Source organism: Heloderma suspectum, chromosome 1 (assembly GCF_057233095.1).
Source record: "Heloderma suspectum isolate Gila_16-S chromosome 1, 16-S_ref, whole genome shotgun sequence".
Lineage (NCBI taxonomy): Eukaryota > Metazoa > Chordata > Lepidosauria > Squamata > Helodermatidae > Heloderma > Heloderma suspectum.
Window position 1 is genome coordinate 237979418 of NC_139458.1, and position 12910 is coordinate 237992327.

The window sequence follows — 12910 nt, forward strand, 5'->3', positions numbered from 1 at the left end:
CACCGCATGGACGAAGGGATGTTTCATTCCCAAAATAAAGTAGGGTAAAAACCCAAGTTAGGGTTAGGGTTGGGGAAACTGGGCTTCCTAGGTAAGAAACGGGTTCTTGGTGAAGCCTAGCTTGGTGAATCAGCCTGAGGGGGACATCAAGATGTCTTCCATACTGACATTTGGTACCCTCTGTGGACGGCGGTATGTTTCAGTCCAAAGAGGAAATTAGGGTTGAGACTCAAATTAGGGTTAGGGATGGCGAGACTTGGCTTCCCAGGATGGAACCAGGGCGTCTGTAAAGCCAAGCATGTTGAAAAAGATTGAGTGGCCCAACAGGATGTGTTCCCTCCTTTCTTTTAGTACACCGCATGTACTGGGGGATGTTAAAGTTCCTCTAGAAAATTTGGGTAAAACCCCAAGTTAGGGTTAGAGTTGGGGAGACTTGGCTTCCGAGGAGGGAACCAGGGTCTTGGGGAAGACTAGCTTGGTGAAACGAACTGAGCAGGTCATCAGAAAGGGGTGCCGACCGTCTTTTCGTACAACGTGAGGACGGGGTGATGTTTCAGTCTAAACAGGAAATCAGGGTTGAGACTCCAATTAGGGTTAGGGTTGGGGACACTAGGCTTGCCAGGAAGGAACCTGCGTCTTGGTAAAGCCTAGATTGGTCAAACAGACTGAGTGAGCCATTGGAGGTTAACTAACTGCCCATTAGTACAGCTTGTGGACAGGGACAAGTTTCAGTCCCGAGAGGAAATTAGGGTTAAGACCCAACTGAGGGTTAGGGGTCAGGAGACTTGGCTTCCCAGAATGGAAACAGGGTGTTGCTGAAGCCAAGCATGGTGAAACAGACGGAGAGGGCCAAAGGAATGGTGTGCCTGCCTTCTTTTAGTGCGACCTGTGGATGGGGGTTTGTGACAGTTGCACAAGTAAATTAGGGTTAAGACTCAACTTAGGGTTAGGGTTCGGGAGACTTGGCTTCCCTGGATTGAACCAGGGCCTCGGAAAAGCCAAGCATGCAGAAATAGGATAAGTGGGCCTGCAGGATGGGTTGCCTCCTGTCTTTTAGTACACCGCGTGGACGAGGGGATGTTTCATTCCCAAAATAAAGTAGGGTACAAACCCAAGTTAGGGTTAGGGTTGGGGAAACTGGGCTTCCTAGGTAAGAAACAGGTTCTTGGTGAAGCCTAGCTTGGTGAATCAGCCTGAGGGGGACATCAAGATGTCTTCCATACTGACATTTGGTACACTCTGTGGACGGCGGTATGTTTCAGTCCAAAGAGGAAATTAGGGTTGAGACTCAAATTAGGGTGAGGGTTGGCGAGACTTGGCTTCCCAGGATGGAACCAGGGCATCTGTAAAGCCAAGCATGTTGAAACAGATTGAGTGGCCCAACAGGATGTGTTCCCTCCTGTCTTTTAGTACACTGCGTGGACTGGGGGATGTTAAAGTTCCTCTAGAAAATTTGGGTAAAAACCCAAGTTAGGGTTAGGGTTGGGGAGACTTGGCTTCCGAGGAGGGAACCAGGGTCTTGGGGAAGACTAGCTTGGTGAAACGAACTGAGCAGGTCATCAGAAAGGGGTGCCGACCGTCTTTTCGTACAACGTGAGGACGGGGTGATGTTTCAGTCTAAACAGGAAATAAGGGTTGAGACTCAAATTAGGGTTAGGGTTGGGGACACTAGGCTTGCCAGGAAGGAACCAGCGTCTTGGTAAAGCCTAGATTGGTCAAACAGACTGAGTGAGCCATTAGAGGTTAAGTAACTGCCCATTAGTACAGCTTGTGGACAGGGACAAGTTTCAGTCCCGAGAGGAAATTAGGGTTAAGACCCAACTGAGGGTTATGGGTCAGGAGACTTGGCTTCCCAGAATGGAAACAGGGTGTTGCTGAAGCCAAGCATGGTGAAACAGACTGAGAGGGCCAAAGGAATGGTCTGCCTGCCGTCTTTTAGTACAACCTGTGCATGGGGGTTTGTGACAGTTGCACAAGTAAATTAGGGTTAAGACTCAAGTTAGGGTTAGGGTTCGGGAGATTTGGCTTTCCTGGAGTGAACCAGGGCCTCGGAAAAGCCAAGCATGTAGAAATAGGATAAGTGGGCCTGCAGGATGGGTTGCCTCCTGTCTTTTAGTACACCGCATGGACGAGGGGATGTTTCATTCCCAAAATAAAGTAGGGTAAAAACCCAAGTTAGGGTTAGGGTTGGGGAAACTGGGCTTCCTAGGTAAGAAACGGGTTCTTGGTGAAGCCTAGCTTGGTGAATCAGCCTGAGGGGGACATCAAGATGTCTTCCATACTGACATTTGGTACCCTCTGTGGACGGCGGTATATTTAAGTCCATAGAGGAAATTAGGGTTGAGACTCAAATTAGGGTTAGGGTTGGCGAGACTTGGCTTCCCAGGATGGAACCAGGGCGTCTGTAAAGCCAAGCATGTTGAAACAGATTGAGTGGCCCAACAGGATGTGTTCCCTCCTGTCTTTTAGTACACCGCATGGACTGGGGGATGTTAAAGTTCCTCTAGAAAATTTGGGTAAAACCCCAAGTTAGGGTTAGAGTTGGGGAGACTTGGCTTCCGAGGAGGGAACCAGGGTCTTGGGGAAGACTAGCTTGGTGAAACGAACTGAGCAGGTCATCAGAAAGGGGTGCCGACCGTCTTTTCGTACAACGTGAGGACGGGGTGATATTTCAGTCTAAACAGGAAATAAGGGTTGAGACTCAAATTAGGGTTAGGGTTGGGGACACTAGGCTTGCCAGGAAGGAACCTGCATCTTGGTAAAGCCTAGATTGGTCAAACAGACTGAGTGAGCCATTGGAGGTTAACTAACTGCCCATTAGTACAGCTTGTGGACAGGGACAAGTTTCAGTCCCGAGAGGAAATTAGGGTTAAGACCCAACTGAGGGTTAGGGGTCAGGAGACTTGGCTTCCCAGAATGGAAACAGGGTGTTGCTGAAGCCAAGCATGGTGAAACAGACGGAGAGGGCCAAAGGAATGGTGTGCCTGCCTTCTTTTAGTGCGACCTGTGGATGGGGGTTTGTGACAGTTGCACAAGTAAATTAGGGTTAAGACTCAAGTTAGGGTTAGGGTTCGGGAGACTTGGCTTCCCTGGATTGAACCAGGGCCTCGGAAAAGCCAAGCATGCAGAAATAGGATAAGTGGGCCTGCAGGATGGGTTGCCTCCTGTCTTTTAGTACACCGCGTGGACGAGGGGATGTTTCATTCCCAAAATAAAGTAGGGTACAAACCCAAGTTAGGGTTAGGGTTGGGGAAACTGGGCTTCCTAGGTAAGAAACGGGTTCTTGGTGAAGCCTAGCTTGGTGAATCAGCCTGAGGGGGACATCAAGATGTCTTCCATACTGACATTTGGTACACTCTGTGGACGGCGGTATGTTTCAGTCCAAAGAGGAAATTAGGGTTGAGACTCAAATTAGGGTTAGGGTTGGTCAGACTTGGCTTCCCAGGATGGAACCAGGGCCTCTGTAAAGCCAAGCGTGTTGAAACAGATTGAGTGGCCCAACAGGATGTGTTCCCTCCTGTCTTTTAGTACACTGCGTGGACTGGGGGATGTTAAAGTTCCTCTAGAAAATTTGGGTAAAAACCCAAGTTAGGGTTAGGGTTGGGGAGACTTGGCTTCCGACGAGGGAACCAGGGTCTTGGGGAAGACTAGCTTGGTGAAACGAACTGAGCAGGTCATCAGGAAGGGGTGCCGACCGTCTTTTCGTACAACGTGAGGACGGGGTGATGTTTCAGTCTAAACAGGAAATAAGGGTTGAGACTCAAATTAGGGTTAGGGTTGGGGACACTAGGCTTCCCAGGAAGGAACCAGCATCTTGGTGAAGCATAGATTAGTCAAACAGACTGAGTGAGCCATTGGAGGATAACATACTGCCCATTAGTACAGCTTGTGGACAGGGACATGTTTCAGTCCCAAGAGGAAATTAGGGTTCAGACCCAACTGAGGGTTAGGGGTCAGGAGACTTGGCTTCCCAGAATGGAAACAGGGTGTTGCTGAAGCCAAGCATGGTGAAACAGACGGAGAGGGCCAAAGGAATGGTGTGCCTGCCTTCTTTTAGTGCGACCTGTGGATGGGGGTTTGTGACAGTTGCACAAGTAAATTAGGGTTAAGACTCAAGTTAGGGTTAGGGTTCGGGAGACGTGGCTTCCCTGGATTGAACCAGGGCCTCGGAAAAGCCAAGCATGCAGAAATAGGATAAGTGGGCCTGCAGGATGGGTTGCCTCCTGTCTTTTAGTACACCGCGTGGATGAGGGGATGTTTCATTCCCAAAATAAAGTAGGGTACAAACCCAAGTTAGGGTTAGGGTTGGGGAAACTGGGCTTCCTAGGTAAGAAACAGGTTCTTGGTGAAGCCTAGCTTGGTGAATCAGCCTGAGGGGGACATCAAGATGTCTTCCATACTGACATTTGGTACACTCTGTGGACGGCGGTATGTTTCAGTCCAAAGAGGAAATTAGGGTTGAGACTCAAATTAGGGTGAGGGTTGGCGAGACTTCGCTTCCCAGGATGGAACCAGGGCATCTGTAAAGCCAAGCATGTTGAAACAGATTGAGTGGCCCAACAGGATGTGTTCCCTCCTGTCTTTTAGTACACTGCGTGGACTGGGGGATGTTAAAGTTCCTCTAGAAAATTTGGGTAAAAACCCAAGTTAGGGTTAGGGTTGGGGAGACTTGGCTTCCGAGGAGGGAACCAGGGTCTTGGGGAAGACTAGCTTGGTGAAACGAACTGAGCAGGTCATCAGAAAGGGGTGCCGACCGTCTTTTCGTACAACGTGAGGACGGGGTGATGTTTCAGTCTAAACAGGAAATAAGGGTTGAGACTCAAATTAGGGTTAGGGTTGGGGACACTAGGCTTCCCAGGAAGGAACCAGCGTCTTGGTAAAGCCTAGATTGGTCAAACAGACTGAGTGAGCCATTAGAGGTTAACTCACTGCCCATTAGTACAGCTTGTGGACAGGGACAAGTTTCAGTCCCGAGAGGAAATTAGGGTTAAGACCCAACTGAGGGTTATGGGTCAGGAGACTTGGCTTCCCAGAATGGAAACAGGGTGTTGCTGAAGCCAAGCATGGTGAAACAGACTGAGAGGGCCAAAGGAATGGTCTGCCTGCCGTCTTTTAGTACAACCTGTGCATGGGGGTTTGTGACAGTTGCACAAGTAAATTAGGGTTAAGACTCAAGTTAGGGTTAGGGTTCGGGAGATTTGGCTTTCCTGGAGTGAACCAGGGCCTCGGAAAAGCCAAGCATGTAGAAATAGGATAAGTGGGCCTGCAGGATGGGTTGCCTCCTGTCTTTTAGTACACCGCATGGACGAGGGGATGTTTCATTCCCAAAATAAAGTAGGGTAAAAACCCAAGTTAGGGTTAGGGTTGGGGAAACTGGGCTTCCTAGGTAAGAAACGGGTTCTTGGTGAAGCCTAGCTTGGTGAATCAGCCTGAGGGGGACATCAAGATGTCTTCCATACTGACATTTGGTACCCTCTGTGGACGGCGGTATATTTAAGTCCATAGAGGAAATTAGGGTTGAGACTCAAATTAGGGTTAGGGTTGGCGAGACTTGGCTTCCCAGGATGGAACCAGGGCGTCTGTAAAGCCAAGCATGTTGAAACAGATTGAGTGGCCCAACAGGATGTGTTCCCTCCTGTCTTTTAGTACACCGCATGGACTGGGGGATGTTAAAGTTCCTCTAGAAAATTTGGGTAAAACCCCAAGTTAGGGTTAGAGTTGGGGAGACTTGGCTTCCGAAGAGGGAACCAGGGTCTTGGGGAAGACTAGCTTGGTGAAACGAACTGAGCAGGTCATCAGAAAGGGGTGCCGACCGTCTTTTCGTACAACGTGAGGACGGGGTGATATTTCAGTCTAAACAGGAAATAAGGGTTGAGACTCAAATTAGGGTTAGGGTTGGGGACACTAGGCTTCCCAGGAAGGAACCAGCGTCTTGGTGAAGCATAGATTGGTCAAACAGACTGAGTGAGCCATTGGAGGATAACATACTGCCCATTAGTACAGCTTGTGGACAGGGACATGTTTCAGTCCCAAGAGGAAATTAGGGTTCAGACCCAACTTAGGGTTAGGGGTCAGGAGACTTGGCTTCCCAGAATGGAAACAGGGTGTTGCTGAAGCCAAGCATGGTGAAACAGACGGAGAGGGCCAAAGGAATGGTGTGCCTGCCTTCTTTTAGTGCGACCTGTGGATGGGGGTTTGTGACAGTTGCACAAGTAAATTAGGGTTAAGACTCAAGTTAGGGTTAGGGTTCGGGAGACTTGGCTTCCCTGGAGTGAACCAGGGCCTCGGAAAAGCCAAGCATGTAGAAATAGGATAAGTGGGCCTGCAGGATGGGTTGCCTCCTGTCTTTTAGTACACCGCATGGACGAAGGGATGTTTCATTCCCAAAATAAAGTAGGGTAAAAACCCAAGTTAGGGTTAGGGTTGGGGAAACTGGGCTTCCTAGGTAAGAAACGGGTTCTTGGTGAAGCCTAGCTTGGTGAATCAGCCTGAGGGGGACATCAAGATGTCTTCCATACTGACATTTGGTACCCTCTGTGGACGGCGGTATGTTTCAGTCCAAAGAGGAAATTAGGGTTGAGACTCAAATTAGGGTTAGGGATGGCGAGACTTGGCTTCCCAGGATGGAACCAGGGCGTCTGTAAAGCCAAGCATGTTGAAAAAGATTGAGTGGCCCAACAGGATGTGTTCCCTCCTTTCTTTTAGTACACCGCATGTACTGGGGGATGTTAAAGTTCCTCTAGAAAATTTGGGTAAAACCCCAAGTTAGGGTTAGAGTTGGGGAGACTTGGCTTCCGAGGAGGGAACCAGGGTCTTGGGGAAGACTAGCTTGGTGAAACGAACTGAGCAGGTCATCAGAAAGGGGTGCCGACCGTCTTTTCGTACAACGTGAGGACGGGGTGATGTTTCAGTCTAAACAGGAAATCAGGGTTGAGACTCCAATTAGGGTTAGGGTTGGGGACACTAGGCTTGCCAGGAAGGAACCTGCGTCTTGGTAAAGCCTAGATTGGTCAAACAGACTGAGTGAGCCATTGGAGGTTAACTAACTGCCCATTAGTACAGCTTGTGGACAGGGACAAGTTTCAGTCCCGAGAGGAAATTAGGGTTAAGACCCAACTGAGGGTTAGGGGTCAGGAGACTTGGCTTCCCAGAATGGAAACAGGGTGTTGCTGAAGCCAAGCATGGTGAAACAGACTGAGAGGGCCAAAGGAATGGTGTGCCTGCCTTCTTTTAGTGCGACCTGTGGATGGGGGTTTGTGACAGTTGCACAAGTAAATTAGGGTTAAGACTCAACATAGGGTTAGGGTTCGGGAGACTTGGCTTCCCTGGATTGAACCAGGGCCTCGGAAAAGCCAAGCATGCAGAAATAGGATAAGTGGGCCTGCAGGATGGGTTGCCTCCTGTCTTTTAGTACACCGCGTGGACGAGGGGATGTTTCATTCCCAAAATAAAGTAGGGTAAAAACCCAAGTTAGGGTTAGGGTTGGGGAAACTGGGCTTCCTAGGTAAGAAACGGGTTCTTGGTGAAGCCTAGCTTGGTGAATCAGCCTGAGGGGGACATCAAGATGTCTTCCATACTGACATTTGGTACACTCTGTGGACGGCGGTATGTTTCAGTCCAAAGAGGAAATTAGGGTTGAGACTCAAATTAGGGTTAGGGTTGGTCAGACTTGGCTTCCCAGGATGGAACCAGGGCCTCTGTAAAGCCAAGCGTGTTGAAACAGATTGAGTGGCCCAACAGGATGTGTTCCCTCCTGTCTTTTAGTACACTGCGTGGACTGGGGGATGTTAAAGTTCCTCTAGAAAATTTGGGTAAAAACCCAAGTTAGGGTTAGGGTTGGGGAGACTTGGCTTCCGACGAGGGAACCAGGGTCTTGGGGAAGACTAGCTTGGTGAAACGAACTGAGCAGGTCATCAGAAAGGGGTGCCGACCGTCTTTTCGTACAACGTGAGGACGGGGTGATGTTTCAGTCTAAACAGGAAATAAGGGTTGAGACTCAAATTAGGGTTAGGGTTGGGGACACTAGGCTTCCCAGGAAGGAACCAGCATCTTGGTGAAGCATAGATTAGTCAAACAGACTGAGTGAGCCATTGGAGGATAACATACTGCCCATTAGTACAGCTTGTGGACAGGGACATGTTTCAGTCCCAAGAGGAAATTAGGGTTCAGACCCAACTTAGGGTTAGGGGTCAGGAGACTTGGCTTCCCAGAATGGAAACAGGGTGTTGCTGAAGCCAAGCATGGTGAAACAGACGGAGAGGGCCAAAGGAATGGTGTGCCTGCCTTCTTTTAGTGCGACCTGTGGATGGGGGTTTGTGACAGTTGCACAAGTAAATTAGGGTTAAGACTCAAGTTAGGGTTAGGGTTCGGGAGACTTGGCTTCCCTGGATTGAACCAGGGCCTCGGAAAAGCCAAGCATGCAGAAATAGGATAAGTGGGCCTGCAGGATGGGTTGCCTCCTGTCTTTTAGTACACCGCGTGGACGAGGGGATGTTTCATTCCCAAAATAAAGTAGGGTACAAACCCAAGTTAGGGTTAGGGTTGGGGAAACTGGGCTTCCTAGGTAAGAAACAGGTTCTTGGTGAAGCCTAGCTTGGTGAATCAGCCTGAGGGGGACATCAAGATGTCTTCCATACTGACATTTGGTACACTCTGTGGACGGCGGTATGTTTCAGTCCAAAGAGGAAATTAGGGTTGAGACTCAAATTAGGGTGAGGGTTGGCGAGACTTGGCTTCCCAGGATGGAACCAGGGCATCTGTAAAGCCAAGCATGTTGAAACAGATTGAGTGGCCCAACAGGATGTGTTCCCTCCTGTCTTTTAGTACACTGCGTGGACTGGGGGATGTTAAAGTTCCTCTAGAAAATTTGGGTAAAAACCCAAGTTAGGGTTAGGGTTGGGGAGACTTGGCTTCCGAGGAGGGAACCAGGGTCTTGGGGAAGACTAGCTTGGTGAAACGAACTGAGCAGGTCATCAGAAAGGGGTGCCGACCGTCTTTTCGTACAACGTGAGGACGGGGTGATGTTTCAGTCTAAACAGGAAATAAGGGTTGAGACTCAAATTAGGGTTAGGGTTGGGGACACTAGGCTTGCCAGGAAGGAACCAGCGTCTTGGTAAAGCCTAGATTGGTCAAACAGACTGAGTGAGCCATTAGAGGTTAAGTAACTGCCCATTAGTACAGCTTGTGGACAGGGACAAGTTTCAGTCCCGAGAGGAAATTAGGGTTAAGACCCAACTGAGGGTTATGGGTCAGGAGACTTGGCTTCCCAGAATGGAAACAGGGTGTTGCTGAAGCCAAGCATGGTGAAACAGACTGAGAGGGCCAAAGGAATGGTCTGCCTGCCGTCTTTTAGTACAACCTGTGCATGGGGGTTTGTGACAGTTGCACAAGTAAATTAGGGTTAAGACTCAAGTTAGGGTTAGGGTTCGGGAGATTTGGCTTTCCTGGAGTGAACCAGGGCCTCGGAAAAGCCAAGCATGCAGAAATAGGATAAGTGGGCCTGCAGGATGGGTTGCCTCCTGTCTTTTAGTACACCGCATGGACGAGGGGATGTTTCATTCCCAAAATAAAGTAGGGTAAAAACCCAAGTTAGGGTTAGGGTTGGGGAAACTGGGCTTCCTAGGTAAGAAACGGGTTCTTGGTGAAGCCTAGCTTGGTGAATCAGCCTGAGGGGGACATCAAGATGTCTTCCATACTGACATTTGGTACCCTCTGTGGACGGCGGTATATTTAAGTCCATAGAGGAAATTAGGGTTGAGACTCAAATTAGGGTTAGGGTTGGCGAGACTTGGCTTCCCAGGATGGAACCAGGGCGTCTGTAAAGCCAAGCATGTTGAAACAGATTGAGTGGCCCAACAGGATGTGTTCCCTCCTGTCTTTTAGTACACCGCATGGACTGGGGGATGTTAAAGTTCCTCTAGAAAATTTGGGTAAAACCCCAAGTTAGGGTTAGAGTTGGGGAGACTTGGCTTCCGAGGAGGGAACCAGGGTCTTGGGGAAGACTAGCTTGGTGAAACGAACTGAGCAGGTCATCAGAAAGGGGTGCCGACCGTCTTTTCGTACAACGTGAGGACGGGGTGATATTTCAGTCTAAACAGGAAATAAGGGTTGAGACTCAAATTAGGGTTAGGGTTGGGGACACTAGGCTTGCCAGGAAGGAACCTGCATCTTGGTAAAGCCTAGATTGGTCAAACAGACTGAGTGAGCCATTGGAGGTTAACTAACTGCCCATTAGTACAGCTTGTGGACAGGGACAAGTTTCAGTCCCGAGAGGAAATTAGGGTTAAGACCCAACTGAGGGTTAGGGGTCAGGAGACTTGGCTTCCCAGAATGGAAACAGGGTGTTGCTGAAGCCAAGCATGGTGAAACAGACTGAGAGGGCCAAAGGAATGGTGTGCCTGCCTTCTTTTAGTGCGACCTGTGGATGGGGGTTTGTGACAGTTGCACAAGTAAATTAGGGTTAAGACTCAAGTTAGGGTTAGGGTTCGGGAGACTTGGCTTCCCTGGATTGAACCAGGGCCTCGGAAAAGCCAAGCATGCAGAAATAGGATAAGTGGGCCTGCAGGATGGGTTGCCTCCTGTCTTTTAGTACACCGCGTGGACGAGGGGATGTTTCATTCCCAAAATAAAGTAGGGTACAAACCCAAGTTAGGGTTAGGGTTGGGGAAACTGGGCTTCCTAGGTAAGAAACGGGTTCTTGGTGAAGCCTAGCTTGGTGAATCAGCCTGAGGGGGACATCAAGATGTCTTCCATACTGACATTTGGTACACTCTGTGGACGGCGGTATGTTTCAGTCCAAAGAGGAAATTAGGGTTGAGACTCAAATTAGGGTTAGGGTTGGTCAGACTTGGCTTTCCAGGATGGAACCAGGGCCTCTGTAAAGCCAAGCGTGTTGAAACAGATTGAGTGGCCCAACAGGATGTGTTCCCTCCTGTCTTTTAGTACACTGCGTGGACTGGGGGATGTTAAAGTTCCTCTAGAAAATTTGGGTAAAAACCCAAGTTAGGGTTAGGGTTGGGGAGACTTGGCTTCCGACGAGGGAACCAGGGTCTTGGGGAAGACTAGCTTGGTGAAACGAACTGAGCAGGTCATCAGGAAGGGGTGCCGACCGTCTTTTCGTACAACGTGAGGACGGGGTGATGTTTCAGTCTAAACAGGAAATAAGGGTTGAGACTCAAATTAGGGTTAGGGTTGGGGACACTAGGCTTCCCAGGAAGGAACCAGCATCTTGGTGAAGCATAGATTAGTCAAACAGACTGAGTGAGCCATTGGAGGATAACATACTGCCCATTAGTACAGCTTGTGGACAGGGACATGTTTCAGTCCCAAGAGGAAATTAGGGTTCAGACCCAACTGAGGGTTAGGGGTCAGGAGACTTGGCTTCCCAGAATGGAAACAGGGTGTTGCTGAAGCCAAGCATGGTGAAACAGACGGAGAGGGCCAAAGGAATGGTGTGCCTGCCTTCTTTTAGTGCGACCTGTGGATGGGGGTTTGTGACAGTTGCACAAGTAAATTAGGGTTAAGACTCAAGTTAGGGTTAGGGTTCGGGAGACGTGGCTTCCCTGGATTGAACCAGGGCCTCGGAAAAGCCAAGCATGCAGAAATAGGATAAGTGGGCCTGCAGGATGGGTTGCCTCCTGTCTTTTAGTACACCGCGTGGACGAGGGGATGTTTCATTCCCAAAATAAAGTAGGGTACAAACCCAAGTTAGGGTTAGGGTTGGGGAAACTGGGCTTCCTAGGTAAGAAACAGGTTCTTGGTGAAGCCTAGCTTGGTGAATCAGCCTGAGGGGGACATCAAGATGTCTTCCATACTGACATTTGGTACACTCTGTGGACGGCGGTATGTTTCAGTCCAAAGAGGAAATTAGGGTTGAGACTCAAATTAGGGTGAGGGTTGGCGAGACTTCGCTTCCCAGGATGGAACCAGGGCATCTGTAAAGCCAAGCATGTTGAAACAGATTGAGTGGCCCAACAGGATGTGTTCCCTCCTGTCTTTTAGTACACTGCGTGGACTGGGGGATGTTAAAGTTCCTCTAGAAAATTTGGGTAAAAACCCAAGTTAGGGTTAGGGTTGGGGAGACTTGGCTTCCGAGGAGGGAACCAGGGTCTTGGGGAAGACTAGCTTGGTGAAACGAACTGAGCAGGTCATCAGAAAGGGGTGCCGACCGTCTTTTCGTACAACGTGAGGACGGGGTGATGTTTCAGTCTAAACAGGAAATAAGGGTTGAGACTCAAATTAGGGTTAGGGTTGGGGACACTAGGCTTCCCAGGAAGGAACCAGCGTCTTGGTAAAGCCTAGATTGGTCAAACAGACTGAGTGAGCCATTAGAGGTTAACTCACTGCCCATTAGTACAGCTTGTGGACAGGGACAAGTTTCAGTCCCGAGAGGAAATTAGGGTTAAGACCCAACTGAGGGTTATGGGTCAGGAGACTTGGCTTCCCAGAATGGAAACAGGGTGTTGCTGAAGCCAAGCATGGTGAAACAGACTGAGAGGGCCAAAGGAATGGTCTGCCTGCCGTCTTTTAGTACAACCTGTGCATGGGGGTTTGTGACAGTTGCACAAGTAAATTAGGGTTAAGACTCAAGTTAGGGTTAGGGTTCGGGAGATTTGGCTTTCCTGGAGTGAACCAGGGCCTCGGAAAAGCCAAGCATGTAGAAATAGGATAAGTGGGCCTGCAGGATGGGTTGCCTCCTGTCTTTTAGTACACCGCATGGACGAGGGGATGTTTCATTCCCAAAATAAAGTAGGGTAAAAACCCAAGTTAGGGTTAGGGTTGGGGAAACTGGGCTTCCTAGGTAAGAAACGGGTTCTTGGTGAAGCCTAGCTTGGTGAATCAGCCTGAGGGGGACATCAAGATGTCTTCCATACTGACATTTGGTACCCTCTGTGGACGGCGGTATATTTAA